Source organism: Cherax quadricarinatus, chromosome 30 (assembly GCF_038502225.1).
Source record: "Cherax quadricarinatus isolate ZL_2023a chromosome 30, ASM3850222v1, whole genome shotgun sequence".
Classification (NCBI taxonomy): domain Eukaryota; kingdom Metazoa; phylum Arthropoda; class Malacostraca; order Decapoda; family Parastacidae; genus Cherax; species Cherax quadricarinatus.
In genome coordinates this window covers 14,399,043-14,414,985 of record NC_091321.1, presented here as the reverse complement: position 1 = coordinate 14,414,985, position 15,943 = coordinate 14,399,043, and the positions used below count along the sequence as shown (strand labels likewise).

Sequence of the window (15,943 nt, the reverse complement as noted above, 5' to 3'; positions counted from 1 at the left end):
TGGTGTGTTGTGTGTTGTTGTGTGTTGTGTGTTGTGTGTTGTGTGTTGTGGTGTGTTGTGTGTTGTTGTGTGTTGTGTGTTGTGGTGTGTTGTGTGTTGTGTGTTGTTGTGTGTTGTGTGTTGTGTGTTGTTGTGTGTTGTTGTGTGTTGTGGTGTGTTGTGTGTTGTTGTGTGTTGTGTGTTGTGGTGTGTTGTGTGTTGTGTGTTGTGTGTTGTTGTGTGTTGTGTGTTGTTGTGTGTTGTGTGTTGTGTGTTGTTGTGTGTTGTGGTGTGTTGTGTGTTGTGTGTTGTGGTGTGTTGTGTGTTGTTGTGTGTTGTGTGTTGTGTGTTGTTGTGTGTTGTGTGTTGTGTGTTGTTGTGTGTTGTGTGTTGTGGTGTGTTGTGTGTTGTTGTGTGTTGTGTGTTGTGGTGTGTTGTGTGTTGTTGTGTGTTGTTGTGTGTTGTGTGTTGTTGTGTGTTGTGTGTTGTTGTGTGTTGTGTGTTGTGGTGTGTTGTGTGTTGTGTGTTGTTGTGTGTTGTGTGTTGTTGTGTGTTGTGTGTTGTTGTGTGTTGTGTGTTGTGTGTTGTTGTGTGTTGTGTGTTGTTGTGTGTTGTAGTGTGTTGTGTGTTGTGTGTTGTTGTGTGTTGTGTGTTGTTGTGTGTTGTGTGTTTTTGTGTGTTGTGTGTTGTGTGTTGTTGTGTGTTGTGGTGTGTTGTGTGTTGTTGTGTGTTGTGTGTTGTTGTGTGTTGTGTGTTGTGTGTTGTTGTGTGTTGTGTGTTGTGGTGTGTTGTGTGTTGTGTGTTGTTGTGTGTTGTGTGTTGTTGTGTGTTGTTGTGTGTTGTGTGTTGTTGTGTGTTGTGTGTTGTGGTGTGTTGTGTGTTGTGTGTTGTTGTGTGTTGTGGTGTGTTGTGTGTTGTTGTGTGTTGTGTGTTGTGGTGTGTTGTGTGTTGTGTGTTGTGGTGTGTTGTGTGTTGTTGTGTGTTGTGTGTTGTGTGTTGTTGTGTGTTGTGTGTTGTGGTGTGTTGTGTGTTGTTGTGTGTTGTGTGTTGTGGTGTGTTGTGTGTTGTGTGTTGTTGTGTGTTGTGTGTTGTTGTGTGTTGTTGTGTGTTGTGGTGTGTTGTGTGTTGTTGTGTGTTGTGTGTTGTGGTGTGTTGTGTGTTGTTTGTTGTTGTGTGTTGTTGTGTGTTGTGTGTTGTTGTGTGTTGTGTGTTGTTGTGTGTTGTTGTGTGTTGTGGTGTGTTGTGTGTTGTGTGTTGTGGTGTGTTGTGTGTTGTGGGTTGTTGTGTGTTGTGTGTTGTGGTGTGTTGTGGTGTGTTGTGGTGTGTTGTTGTGTGTTGTGGTGTGTTGTGGTGTGTTGTGGTGTGTTGTGTGTTGTGTGTTGTTGTGTGTTGTGGTGTGTTGTGTGTTGTGTGTTGTGGTGTGTTGTGTGTTGTGTGTTGTGGTGTGTTGTTGTGTGTTGTGGTGTGTTGTGTGTTGTGTGTTGTTGTGTGTTGTTGTGTGTTGTTGTGTGTTGTGGTGTGTTGTGTGTTGTTGTGTGTTGTGTGTTGTGGTGTGTTGTGTGTTGTGTGTTGTTGTGTGTTGTTGTGTGTTGTGTGTTGTGGTGTGTTGTGTGTTGTTGTGTGTTGTGGTGTGTTGTGTGTTGTGTGTTGTGGTGTGTTGTGTGTTGTTGTGTGTTGTGTGTTGTTGTGTGTTGTGTGTTGTGTGTTGTGGTGTGTTGTGTGTTGTTGTGTGTTGTTGTGTGTTGTGGTGTGTTGTGTGTTGTTGTGTGTTGTTGTGTGTTGTGTGTTGTTGTGTGTTGTGTGTTGTGGTGTGTTGTGTGTTGTTGTGTGTTGTGTGTTGTGGTGTGTTGTGTGTTGTTGTGTGTTGTGGTGTGTTGTGTGTTGTGGTGTGTTGTGTGTTGTTGTGTGTTGTTGTGTGTTGTGTGTTGTTGTGTGTTGTGTGTTGTGGTGTGTTGTGTGTTGTGGTGTGTGTGTTGTGGTGTGTTGTGTGTTGTTGTGTGTTGTGTGTTGTGGTGTGTTGTGTGTTGTTGTGTGTTGTGGTGTGTTGTGTGTTGTGGTGTGTTGTGGTGTGTTGTGTGTTGTTGTGTGTTGTTGTGTGTTGTGTGTTGTTGTGTGTTGTGTGTTGTGGTGTGTTGTGTGTTGTTGTGTGTTGTGGTGTGTTGTGTGTTGTGGTGTGTTGTGTGTTGTGTGTTGTTGTGTGTTGTGTGTTGTGGTGTGTTGTGTGTTGTTGTGTGTTGTGGTGTGTTGTGTGTAGTGGTGTGTTGTGTGTTGTGTGTTGTGGTGTGTTGTGTGTTGTTGTGTGTTGTGGTGTGTTGTGTGTAGTGGTGTGTTGTGTGTTGTGTGCTGTGTGTTGTGTTGTGTGTTGCGGTGTGTTGTGTGTTGTTGTGTGCTGTGTGTTGTGGTGTGTTGTGTGTTGTGGTGTGTTGTGTGTTGTGTGTTGTGGTGTGTTGTGTGTTGTGGTGTGTTGTGTGTTGTGGTGTGTTGTGTGTTGTTGTGTGTTGTGGTGTGTTGTGTGTTGTTGTGTGTTGTGTGTTGTGGTGTGTTGTGTGTTGTGTGTTGTTGTGGTGTGTTGTGTGTTGCGGTGTGTTGTGTGTTGTTGTGTGTTGTGTGTTGTGGTGTGTTGTGTGTTGCGGTGTGTTGTGTGTTGTGGTGTGTTGTGTGTTGTGGTGTGTTGTGTGTTGTGGTGTGTTGTGTGTTGTGGTGTGTTGTGTGTTGTTGTGTGTTGTGTGTTGTTGTGTGCTGTGTGTTGTGGTGTGTTGTGTGTTGTGGTGTGTTGTGTGTTGTTGTGTGTTGTGGTGTGTTGTGTGTTGTGGTGTGTTGTGTGTTGTGTTGTGTGTTGCGGTGTGTTGTGTGTTGTTGTGTGCTGTGTGTTGTGGTGTGTTGTGTGTTGTGGTGTGTTGTGTGTTGTGGTGTGTTGTGTGTTGTGGTGTGTTGTTGTGTGTTGTGTGTTGTTGTGTGCTGTGTTGTGGTGTGTTGTGTGTTGTGGTGTGTTGTGTGTTGTGGTGTGTTGTGGTGTGTTGTGTTGTGTTGTGTGTTGTGGTGTGTTGTGTGTTGTGGTGTGTTGTGTGTTGTAGTGTGTTGTGTGTTGAGAGGTGTGTTGTGGTGTGTTGTGTGTTGTGGTGTGTTTTAGTGTGTTGTGTGTTGAGTGGTGTGTTGTAGTGTGTTGTGTTTTGAGAGGTGTGTTGTGTGATGAGAGGTGTGTTGTGGCGTGTTGTGTGCTGTGGTGTGTTGTAGTGTGTTGTGTGTTGAGAGGTGTGTTGTGGTGTGTTTTAGTGTGTTGTGTGTTGAGTGGTGTGTTGTGGTGTGTTGTGTTGAGAGGTGTGTTGTGGTGTGTTGTAGTGTGTTGTGTGTTGAGAGGTGTGTTGTAGTGTGTTGTGTGTTGAGAGGTGTGTTGTAGTGTGTTGTGTGTTGAGAGGTGTGTTGTGGTGTGCTGTGTTAAGAGGTGTTTTGTGTGTTGAGTGGTGTGTTGTAGTGTGTTGTGTTGAGAGGTGTGTTGTGGTGTCTTGTGTGTTGAGTGGTGTGTTGTAGTGTGTTGTGTGTTGAGAGGTGTGTTGTAGTGTGTTGTGTGTTGAGAGGTGTGTTGTAGTGTATTGTGTGTTGAGAGGTGTGTTGTAGTGTGTTGTGTGTTGAGAGGTGTGTTGTAGTGTGTTGTGTGTTGAGAGGTGTGTTGTAGTGTGTTGTGTGTTGAGAGGTGTTGTAGTGTATTGTGTGTTGAGAGGTGTGTTGTAGTGTATTGTGTGTTGAGAGGTGTGTTGTAGTGTATTGTGTGTTGAGAGGTGTGTTGTAGTGTGTTGTGTGTTGAGAGGTGTTGTAGTGTATTGTGTGTTGAGAGGTGTGTTGTAGTGTATTGTGTGTTGAGAGGTGTGTTGTAGTGTGTTGTGTGTTGAGAGGTGTTGTAGTGTATTGTGTGTTGAGAGGTGTGTTGTAGTGTATTGTGTGTTGAGAGGTGTGTTGTAGTGTATTGTGTGTTGAGAGGTGTGTTGTAGTGTATTGTGTGTTGAGAGGTGTGTTGTAGTGTATTGTGTGTTGAGAGGTGTGTTGTAGTGTATTGTGTGTTGAGAGGTGTGTTGTATGAATTGTTTGTAGCGCGCCCTTGATTCGTATGAGAGAGAGAGAGAGAGAGAGAGAGAGAGAGAGAGAGAGAGAGAGAGAGAGAGAGAGAGAGAGAGAAGTGATGTCATGTCATGTGTTCTCCATGTTTTTATGTTCATGTGTACTCACCGTTTAGTGATTTATAGGGTTGAGTCTCGGTTCCTGGTCGTCCCACCTCTTACCATGACCAGGGTCACTCATTCCTATGTTCATTGACCCTGTCATGCCCGTCATTGACCCTGTCATGCTTGTCATTGACCCTGTTATACCTGTCATTGACCCTTTCATACCTGTCATTGACCTTGTCATACCTGTCATTGACCTTGTCATGCCTATCATTGACCCTGTCATGCCTGTCATTGACCCTGTCATACCTATCATTGACCCTGTTATACCTATCACTGACCCTGTCATGCCTGTCATTCACCCTATCATACCTGTCTTTGACCCTGTCATATCTGTCATTGACCCTGTCATACCTATCATTGCACACATGCACAATACTGAAGAAAGTTTCCAGGGGTCAGCGCCCCCGCGGCCCAGTACTAGGCCACGCCTCCTGGAAGATCAAAGGCCTGATCACCCAGGCTGTCACTGCTCTCCGCACACAGTCCATATGAACGACAACCGGCTGTCAGGGCTGTCAAGCGCTAATATAAGGAACTTGTCCAGTACCTTCTCGAAGACAGCCTAAGGATGATGATGATTAATTGACATTTCTATGCTTGATTACCTGCAGAGGTTATTGGATTAATACGATACTAGGGTAGGATACTAGTGTCGGCCTCTGATACTACACTCACTCTAGCACCTCCGTTCTTCAATATCTGTACAGTTCGTTGCCTCTGTACTCCGTATTTAGTCTTCTTTACCCATCCACAATTTTCATAACTTCCCTCTTGTTGACATAGAATAATATATATATATATATATATATATATATATATATATATATATATATATATATATATATATATATATATATATATATATAATGAGTAAGATTTATGTGTTTGAAAATAATAGAGGACAGTGATGGAGGTGGCGGACGGGGATAAATAGGGGAGTGAGGAAGATAATAATGGCGCGGACAATTTACGAGGGCTGGGCGGGAATTAAGAGAGCAGCAAATGAGTAGGAAAATGGGAATATGAAGATGAGAGGTGAACAAGACTCCGAGGAGGCGTGTGTTGCTGCTGCTGCTGCACCCACACACTTTATACGCAGTCTCGCACACAGGTACGACAGGACACACAAAGCTGCCAAACCAGTCACTGGTGACTGGGAGGCAGGGACCAGGAGCTTATAAATCCACTTTTAGGTGATTGTAGGTGACTTACAGCTTAGTGATCTGCCAGTGTAGGGTTGACCCTGGGGGGGAGGGGTCACCCACGTGGCACGGTCCCAGACCAAGCTCCTTTCTTGGGTTGATGACTTGATCAGTCAAGCTGTTGGTACTAGATGTGCACAGCTCAGCTCTGGCATAAGAGCCTGGTTGATCAGGAAGTGACTCGAGGGACATTCTTTCTCTTTTTTTTATTTTTTTTTTACACAGGGTTTGACAAGGTTAGGTTAAGGATGCTTCTCCCTCCCCTCTCTCTCTCTCTCTCTCTCTCTCTCTCTCTCTCTCTCTCGAAGACAGTTACGAGTCTGTTGGTAATTCCTCTCACATGTGAAGGAAGGCTGTTGACTTAGTCCAGCTGACGAGGCTATCACACATGACGTAATAATACCATAATACCTCTATCTTTCTCTCTCTCTCTCTCTCTCTCTCTCTCTCTCTCTCTCTCTCTCTCTCTCTCTCTCGTTCATTATTGTTGTTCTTTAACCGATTTTCACGTTATTATGAAATTACCAGTATTTAATTTCTTGGGATATTTGATTATAAAGACACATGTGCAACAGTTGGGTATTACCTGGAGTTTACCTGGAGAGAGTTCCGGGGGTCAACGCCCCCGCGGCCCGGTCTGTGACCAGGCCTCCTGGTGGATCAGAGCCTGATTAACCAGGCTGTTGCTGCTGGCTGCACGCAAACCAACGTACGAGCCACAGCCCGGCTGATCAGGAACTGACTTTAGGTGCTTGTCCAATGCCAGCTTGAAGACTGCCAGGGGTCTGTTGGTAATCCCCCTTATGTGTGCTGGGAGGCAGTTGAACAGTCTCGGGCCCCTGACACTTATTGTATGGTCTCTTAACGTGCTAGTGACACCCCTGCTTTTCATTGGGGGGATGGTGCATCGTCTGCCAAGTCTTTTGCTTTCGTAGTGAGTGATTTTCGTGTGCAAGTTCGGTACTAGTCCCTCTAGGATTTTCCAGGTGTATATAATCATGTATCTCTCCCTCCTGCGTTCCAGGGAATACAGGTTTAGGAACCTCAAGCGCGCTCCCAATAATTGAGGTGTTTTATCTCCGTTATGCGCGCCGTGAAAGTTCTCTGTACATTTTCTAGGTCGGCAATTTCACCTGCCTTGAAAGGTGCTGTTAGTGTGCAGCAATATTCCAGCCTAGTTAGAACAAGTGACCTGAAGAGTGTCATCATGGGCTTGGCCTCCCTAGTTTTGAAGGTTCTCATTATCCATCCTGTCATTTTTCTAGCAGATGTGATTGATACAATGTTATGGTCCTTGAAGGTGAGATCCTCCTACATGATCACTCCCAGGTCTTTGACGTTGGTGTTTCGCTCTATTTTGTGGCCAGAATTTGTTTTGTACTCTGATGAAGATTTAATTTCCTCATGTTTACCATATCTGAGTAATTGAAATTTCTCATCGTTGAACTTCATATTGTTTTCTGCAGCCCACTGAAAGATTTGGTTGATGTCCGCCTGGAGCTTTGCAGTGTCTGCAATGGAAGACACTGTCATGCAGATTCGGGTGTCATCTGCAAAGGAAGACACGGTGCTGTGGCTGACATCCTTGTTTATGTCGGATATGAGGATGAGGAACAAGATGGGAGCGAGTACTGTGCCTTGTGGAACAGAGCTTACTGTTGCTGTTACTGTTGAAACGTATCACCTACACATTGGGCTTCATCAGTCAAATACAGAGGCAGCAGGTGTAGTAGTGAAGGAAAAATGATATAATCAGTTCATCAACCTTGGAGAAATAGTATTAATGTCTAACTCATCAACTTGTCTCTATTTTATACCATTTTTCAAAATCTTGTGATATTTGATTGTAAGTTTTATTTTGACTCTGTTGATAGTATAAAACAAATCCCAACTACACAATAGAGCGAAAAACTAACGTCAAAGACCTGGGAGTGATCATGTCTGAGGATGTCACCTTCAAGGACCATAACATTGTCTCAATCACATCTGCTAGAAAAATGACAGGATGGATAATGAGAACCTTCAAAACTAGGGATGCCAAGCCCATCAGGTCGCTTGTTCTATCTAGGCCTGGAATATTGCTGCACACTAGCAGCACCTTTCAAGGCAGGTGAAAGTGCTGACCTAATAAATGTACAGAGAACCTTCACGGCACATATAACTGAGATAAAACACCTCAATTACTGGGAACGCTTGAAGTTCATGAACCTGTACTCCCTGGAACGCAGGCGGGAGAGATACATGATTATATACACCTGGAAAATCCTAGAGGGACTAGTACCAAACTTGCACACGAAAATCACTCCCTACGAAAGCAAAAGATTCGGCAGACGATGCAACATCCCACCAATGAAAAGCAGGGGTGTCACTAGCACGAGAAGAGATAACACAATAAGTGTCAAGGGCCAAAGACTGTTCAGCTGCCTCTCAGCATACATAAGGGGGATTACCAAGAGACCCCTGGCTGTCTTCAAGCAGGCACTGGACAGGCACGTAAAGTCGGTACCTGACCAGCCGGGCTGTGATTCGTACGTTGGATTGCGTGCAGCCAACAGTAACAGCCTGGTTGATTATGCCCTGATCCACCATGAGGCCTGGCCACAACCGGGCCGCGGGGGCGTTGACCCCCAGAACTCTCTCCAGGTAAACTCCAGGTAATATGTTATCATCCAGGTGACTATCTCACCCCAGGAAGATAGTTTCTGTTGATTTTCTCAATATCAGTGTGCATATTGTCACAGTCAGCTGCACTTTAGCCGGGCAGGGTTAATATTGTTATTACTGTTCTTACTGTTGAACAGCGGTTTAGTGCCGAACGGGTAGCGTAAGTAGCAAAGATACGGCCGTAGACTAGATTACTTGTAATTGGAGAGAAGTGAGTACACAACGGGCAAAGTGAGGGAATGACCGATAGCCAGTCCGTGGAGGGGGGCCTGTTGAACCCGTGAGGGTAGGCCGTGAAGTGAGGACGAGTGGGCCTAGTGTCCCACTGACCTGGGCAGGCCTAGAGAGGGCATCACCGGAGTGCCGTGGGATATGAAACTAACAGACAGAAATGGCTGTCTAAAATATTAGTGTACATGTTGTCACAGCTGCACTCTAGCTGGGTAAGTTAATATCAGTGTACATGTTGTGACAGTCAGCTGCACTCTAGCTGGGCAGAGTTAATATCAGTGTACATGTTGTGACAGTCAGCTGCACTCTAGCTGGGCAGAGTTTATATCAGTGTACATGTTGTGACAGTCAGCTGCACTCTAGCTGGGCAGAGTTTATATCAGTGTACATGTTGTGACAGTCAGCTGCACTCTAGCCAGGCAGAGTTAATATCAGTGTACATGTTGTGACAGTCAGCTGCACTCTAGCCAGGCAGAGTTAATATCAGTGTACATGTTGTGACAGTCAGCTGCACTCTAGCTGGGTAGAGTTTATATCAGTGTACATGTTGTGACAGTCATCTGCACTCTAGCTGGGCAGAGTTAATATCAGTGTACATGTTGTGACAGTCAGCTGCACTCTAGCCAGGCAGAGTTAATATCAGTGTACATGTTGTGACAGTCAGCTGCACTCTAGCCAGGCAGAGTTAATATCAGTGTACATGTTGTGACAGTCAGCTGCACTCTAGCTGGGCAGAGTTAATATCAGTGTACATGTTGTGACAGTCAGCTGCACTCTAGCCAGGCAGAGTTAATATCAGTGTACATGTTGTGACAGTCAGCTGCACTCTAGCCAGGCAGAGTTAATATCAGTGTACATGTTGTGACAGTCAGCTGCACTCTAGCCAGGCAGAGTTAATATCAGTGTACATGTTGTGACAGTCAGCTGCACTCTAGCCAGGCAGAGTTAATATCAGTGTACATGTTGTGACAGTCAGCTGCACTCTAGCCAGGCAGAATTATAACAATAATCAACTATCAAAATTTGTTTTGGTCACTATTTTTTCTATGTGCCATGAATTATTTTAAGTGAGTCTTCATGTTAATGAGAAGATGCAACATATTGTTGCCTCAGGCTGGGGCCGTAAAGTGAATTAAAAAGGTATTTTGAGCTATGATAATTAATCTATTAGCCTCTTGATCTCCTGATAGATCGTTCCAATTTACGTTGCCGTTACCGGAGGTTCTGACTGTCATTGCAGCGTTATTATGCATTAGTGGCTGCAATTCATCTTGCAGAATAGTGCAGTTATCACCGCACCTGCAGGATTGTTACTGTGTCCTGGTCATGTTCTCTTTCTTGGTTTCCATTTTATTCTACAAAGAAGAGGGGCTACAAGTGATTTTTTTTTTGTTTCTTAGTCATGTAATGATTTTAGCCATATGGTATACCTGGGGTATTCCTGGAGGGGGTTTCGGGGGTCAGCGCCCCGGCGGCCCCGTCCTTGACCAGGGAATGATCAGCCAGGCTGTTACTGATGCAACTGTTTAAATTCCCCCCCCCTCCCCCTGACATACTTAGCAAGTCCGCCTGTGTTTTTCCCGGGGTATACACAGAGATATACACCTTAGTGTGTATACCCTGTGTTTTTGTTATACATGGTGCTGATACTAGGGTGGTGTTTGCACCTAGTGTTAGTATACGTGGCGGTGTTCTGAGTGCTACTCTTACTGAACCTTCACATCCTTCCCATTACATTATTTTCCTTCTTGCTTAACTTTCACTTCTTTCCCATTCTTACGTTACCTTTACTTCCCCCTCCTTCTTACCTCTCCTCCCACTTCTTAATTTTTCACCCTGTCCCCCTCCCCCACACCCAACAATTACCTCTCTTCCCAACCATTAATACTTCCCCCCCTCTCCCCTCCCCCCGTCTTCTACATCTACCACGCCCCTTCCCCTCCCCTCCCATCCCCTCCCCCACTAAGAGTGGCTGGGACAGGCCAAAAACGGTGGCTGTCAGCTGTTGGTGACGCGTGCGGACAAGAAGGGCACCAAGGCACACTACAGTGGGAGTTTTGGTGGGGGACGGAGGGTGGGGGAAGGAGGGGAAGGGGGGGAAGCAGACAGGTAGATAGACAAATTCTAGTAAGGTGAATATTTTGTGTGAAGGAGTTACGAAGCGCCGAGGTAAACAACACACACACAGACACATACTAACAGCGAAGAGGCGGGGCCAGGAGCTGTGAATCGACCCCTGCAACCACATATAGGTGAGTACACACACACACACACCTAGTAGCGATCAGTGAAGAGGCGGGGCCAGGAGTTGAGTCTCGACCCCTGCAACCACAATTAGGTGAGTACACACACACACACACACACACACACACACACACACAACAGGCCTAGTGTCTAATCGACATGTGCCTAGGACAAAATGGTAACTAACACACACACACACACACACACACACACACACACACACACACACACACACACCTACACACCTACACACCTACACACACACAATAGGCCTAGTGTCTAATCGACATGTGCCTAGGACAAAATGGTAACTAACACACACACACACACACACACCTACACACCTACACACCTACACACACACAACAGGCCTAGTGTCTAATCGACATGTGCCTAGGACAAAATGGTAACTAACACACACACACACACACACACACACACACACACCTACACACCTACACACCTACACACACACAACAGGCCTAGTGTCTAATCGACATGTGCCTAGGACAAAATGGTAACTAACACACACACACACACACACACACACACACGCACACACATATATATATATATATATATATATATATATATATATATATATATATATATATATATATATATATATATATATATATATATATATTGGGCAGGTGTGTGTGCTCTTCAGTGGATCAGTGTTGCAGTTGCTCGTGCACATTTTACCTATGCTTTATAGCTTTATAGAAAATGTTCGTGTTGAGTTCATCATTCGTGCGGTGTCTGAGCAACTGTAGTTTGTCACTGTTAAACCTCGTCTTGTTTACTATCGTCCACTGGAACACTCTTTATATCCTCTTGGGCAGTTTTTACATGTCCTCTAGTGAGGCGACTTTCATGGCAATTTTGTATCGTCCCCAATGGAAATAACAAGAAACCCAATGCAAATAAGTAACTTTGACTTTTTTTGAGGGGGGGGGGTACCTTAGGTAACCTTACGTGTAGCAGTGCCTAAATAAACTTAACTTAGTCCTCAAAGGATGATACAAAGCTGTGACGAGCGTTTTTACTACCCCACGATCACATTTACTAAATACCTTGGCGAGGTTCATATAGACCGCACCTGCCTGGTGGCATTCATTGAAATCCTTGGAGTAATTTTGTCACAATGATCTAGTTGTTGTAACATGATCGTCATGTTCTTGACCCGTGTTGACTTGTGCGAGTCATGTTTTTATATAAAATTTATAATGAGGCGTATCATCACCTTCTCAAAGATTTATTATAATGCGTGATGTTATCATTAAATGGTCTCCTGCCTGCTTTGTGCATGGGACCTGTGTATATCTCTGAGATCTCACCTGGATCTAAGCTTTTCTTGCAAAGAATATTGAGTGATCGTGATAGTGGTGTGTTTACATTTCTTTATAAACGTGTTCCATGAGGCTGGCCCAGGAGCTGTATGTGTGGCCATGTTTTCTGTTTCCTTCTCCAACTCTTAAGGGCTTTGTGTTGACGTCAACTAAGTGGTTTGTCAGGTGGGCAGAGGTCATTTAAAAACATCTGGATGGTTCACTCTCTTATTTAATGGATCACTGAACATTGTTTCATACTCTCTCAAGGGTCACACCAATTTCTTTTTCGTCCTCCTGTTATACTGGCATAAGTCAAGAGTTTTTTTTTTTTTAATTTTGGGTATGTGTAGAAATATTTTTTTTTTTGTTCTTTATTGAACGGGTTAATGTTCGTTATGCTGTTTCCTGGTAATAATGTTTTACATCGGTCATCTTCCCTTGCAGGTTATCTTTCCTTCGTTGTGACATTTTCTCTTTTATGCATTATGTAATCTTTTTTTACTTCTGGATATTTTCTCTCTTCACTTTCAGTGGCTGATCTTTTAGGCTTTCTCAGGGAAACATATTTTATAAAGGCCTGGTAAGCTTCTCTGTCCTGCCATTCCAAGCACTGGTGTGGAGATTACAGTGTTGAGGAGCGCTGGTGTGCTCCTGTGCAGTTATCTGATTGTTGAAGTTAAACTTACTAAACAGTCCTTCAGGTTATTTTCTGAGAGGTCTATATGTGTTTCTATGATTGCCTGTTCTTCAGTGAGAGATGTACCTGGAGTATACCTGGAGAGGGTCTGAGACCAGTCCCTCGTCAATTCCTTGTTGTTCATGAAGATCAGTCTAGTACGTTTTCGTTCATGGTGGATTCTGTTATCTGTTAGTTCAAAGCAAACTTTTCACAGAGCCAGTTGAGTAAGACACATGTGCAACACTTGAGTATCTTTATTGCGAAACGTATTGCCTGCACAACAGGCTTCTTCAGTCGAGTCCAGGGAAACGCAACACTGGACGCAGTAGAAGTAACTCTTGAAGTGATCAGTCCGTCACCCCTCAATAAGAGGTGGTCAGTCCTCCATTCACGCATATTCGACTGAAGAAGCCTGTTGTATAGACGAAACGCTTCAAGAATAAAGACACCCAAGTGTTGGAAATACGTCTTACTCATCAACTTATCCTTATTATAAACCATCACTGATGTAATTTTCACCGAGCCCCAATAACTCTCTGTCTCAAGGGATCTGTTTACATGATTTCTGCTTTAGTTACAGTGACAGTGAGAGTCAGCTGGTGGTTGTGGTCACCACAACCAACCATGGACTTTAATTCTTGTCTGCCTACGTTACGTGGAATCCAGTTCTCGGTATCATAATTTTATAGCTTGTACAGCAGCCTGTCATTCCTTCTTCCCTGTCATCCCAGTAGCTTTCTTTTATAGTGTTCATAAAGAGAGACGGAACCCACAGAGAGTGTATATTTACTGGTAAATTACAACTAACGTACAATACCTTTGCTGCAACAACCACAACTAACACGTAATACTGTGTCTACAACCATTGCCATCCCCTACGCCCCTCCCCTACACTTCTCCGTGTACCTCCTCGGCTCGCCCTTACGGGGGCCCCTTCCCTACACTTCTCCAACGCCCCTTCCTGACACTCCCCCATGCACCTCACGGACACTCCCCCACATTGCCCTACACTCAAGCATCACAGTAAAGTGTGGGAAGATGGAGAGTAATGTGAGATTCCTCATATTTTCTTGACTATATTCTTGAATAGGTCTGGTTATTATTCTCCGCTCTCCCTCCCCCTCCCCTCTTTCCCTCACATCTCTCCTCCCCTCTCTCCTTCACACATCACCCTCCCCTCTTTGATATGATAAAGGAAAGGTTTCAAGAGTTTTCGTACTCCTGGATCCCGGCCCTGGGCCAGGTTTGGGAGGTACCTGTCTGATCAACCAGGCTGTTGCTGCTGGCGGCGGCCCGCTGGCCCACATATCCATCACAATCTGATTGATCGGGCACTTGGAGGTGGTGCCTCCAATATTTCCTCTTGAAGTCTTCTGCACTTGTCCCGGCAGTGTTTCTGATATCTTCTGGTAGAGTGTTAAACAGCCTGGGACCACGGATGTTGATACAGTGTTCTCTTATTGTGCCCACGGTGCCCCTTCTTTTCACCAGGTTTATTTTTACATTTTCTTCCGTGTCTCTTACTCCGGTATGTTATTATGTCTGTAGTTATTTATAGGATTTTGTGATATTTGTCTTATTGTGTTCTCTGAAGGGAAGGTCAGCTAACATTGTTATTCCCAGATCTTTCACATGCTCCTTTCTCTTTATTTAGTTATCTTGTGTTCTGTTTACTTTCCATTTTGATTTCTTTATTTTTCCCATAAATAACAAAAAAAGGCACAATACCGTGACTGGAACGATACACAAATAACCCGCACATAAAAGAGAGAAGCTTACGACGACGTTTCGGTCTGACTTGGACCATTTACAAAGTCACACCACAGTCGGACCGAAACGTCGTCGTAAGCTTCTCTCTTTTATGTGCGGGTTATTTGTGTATTATTTTTCCCATATTTGGTATCCGTAAAGAACGGTACCAAAGATATAACGAGTGTTTTTATCTGTGTATTATGAGGATAGGAAACAGAAGAGGCGCCAGGACTTTGCCTTGAGGTACTGAACTGTTTACTTTGCGAATGCTGGAGTTTACTTTGTTTACTGTTGTTTGTGTTCTGTTTGTCCCCCATTCCGTGTTTGCCTCTCCCACCCACCCATCCACCCACTGTCCTCACACCCCTCTTCTCACTCCCTCTCACGTATCCTCCTTCCATATCCCCTCTCTCCCTCTCTGTTTAACTTTCTTGAGTCTTGTTTCCCTCTCCATTCCCCTCCCCTCCCTCTCCCGCTCCCTCTCTTTCCCCCCACTTCATCCACTACTTTTCCCTCCCAATCGTCTTCTCTCCCAATTTTTCTTCCTTTCACTTTCTACTTTCACATACACTCCCCCCTACACACACTTTTCTCTCTTTTCTCTTTCTTCCCCTCCCCCTTCCCCCCGTGGCAGCATTTACGGTGATAAGTGCACCAAAACACGCCTAGTGTGGAGGTGGGAGTAGCCTAGTTTCTCATCAGGTGAGTCTTGCTCTTCTCGCCCCTGTGCCCGGGGGCACAGAACTCACTATGCCCCGCCCTTCTCCCACCTCCAGGGCCAGACAGTGCTCTACCCTGCAGGAGGGAGAGATTACTATGTCAGAAGAAAGTGGAAGAGGATGATAATGTGGGAGTGAAGGAAGGGACGAGGGGAGAGGAAGTATAAGGGGGGAGGAAATGTAATGGGAGAGGGAGGGATAAGGGGCAGAGAGGGTAGAAGAGCATTCTTTTGGGAAAAAAAGGAGGGGAATGGTAGGGGCGTATTTAACGGGAGGGAATGAGGGAGGGCGGGAGGGAATGAGGGAGGGAGGGGGAAGGAGAATAGTAAGGAGGTGTCTGAAGTGTTGTTCCAATTGGTGGAAAATTGGTTTGCATTTTCGATGTGTTCACGTTGATTGGTGTCTTATTTGACTGGAGGGGGAGAGGAAGAGGGGAGGGACGGAGGGAGGAAAAGGCAATGGAAGAAAGGTCGTTGATGATCCATCTGCTGAAGAGGGGGGAGCCAGGAAATAGGAGTGTCATAGGATAGGCGGAGAGGGCAGATGACAAGTTTTTTAGGAGACTGGATATTCTCCCACAACAAACAAGGCCCCATCAAACAAAACTTCTGGTCAAAACAACCACTGGGATGGGAAGTTGAATGATAGCTCTAGGCCTTTCGTGTTACAGCCAGCACTTTTTCAAGAGCTTGCAATATTTTTTTTCCATTCTGGTCACAGATAATTCAGGAGAGGATCTTAAGAGAGAGAGGACCTGCGTGAATGCTACACAGTGTTACAAGCCATAGTCGCGTGTACCTTGATCGGGACGGCACAATAGCGGAGAGTGAACACTTGAGGAAAAACACCCTGACAGCACCCTCAAAAGATCGTCTGTATATATTGCTATGGTGAAAATTCACCAGTCTTGGGAATATGA

General features: G+C 44.9%; 1 protein-coding gene across 10 annotated transcripts in view; it reads left to right on the top strand.

The window, feature by feature from the left end:
• nvy (CBFA2/RUNX1 partner transcriptional co-repressor nervy) overlaps positions 1 to 15,943 on the top strand; it is a 348,472-nt gene that overhangs the window by 130,142 nt on the left and 202,387 nt on the right. The window lies entirely within an intron of this gene.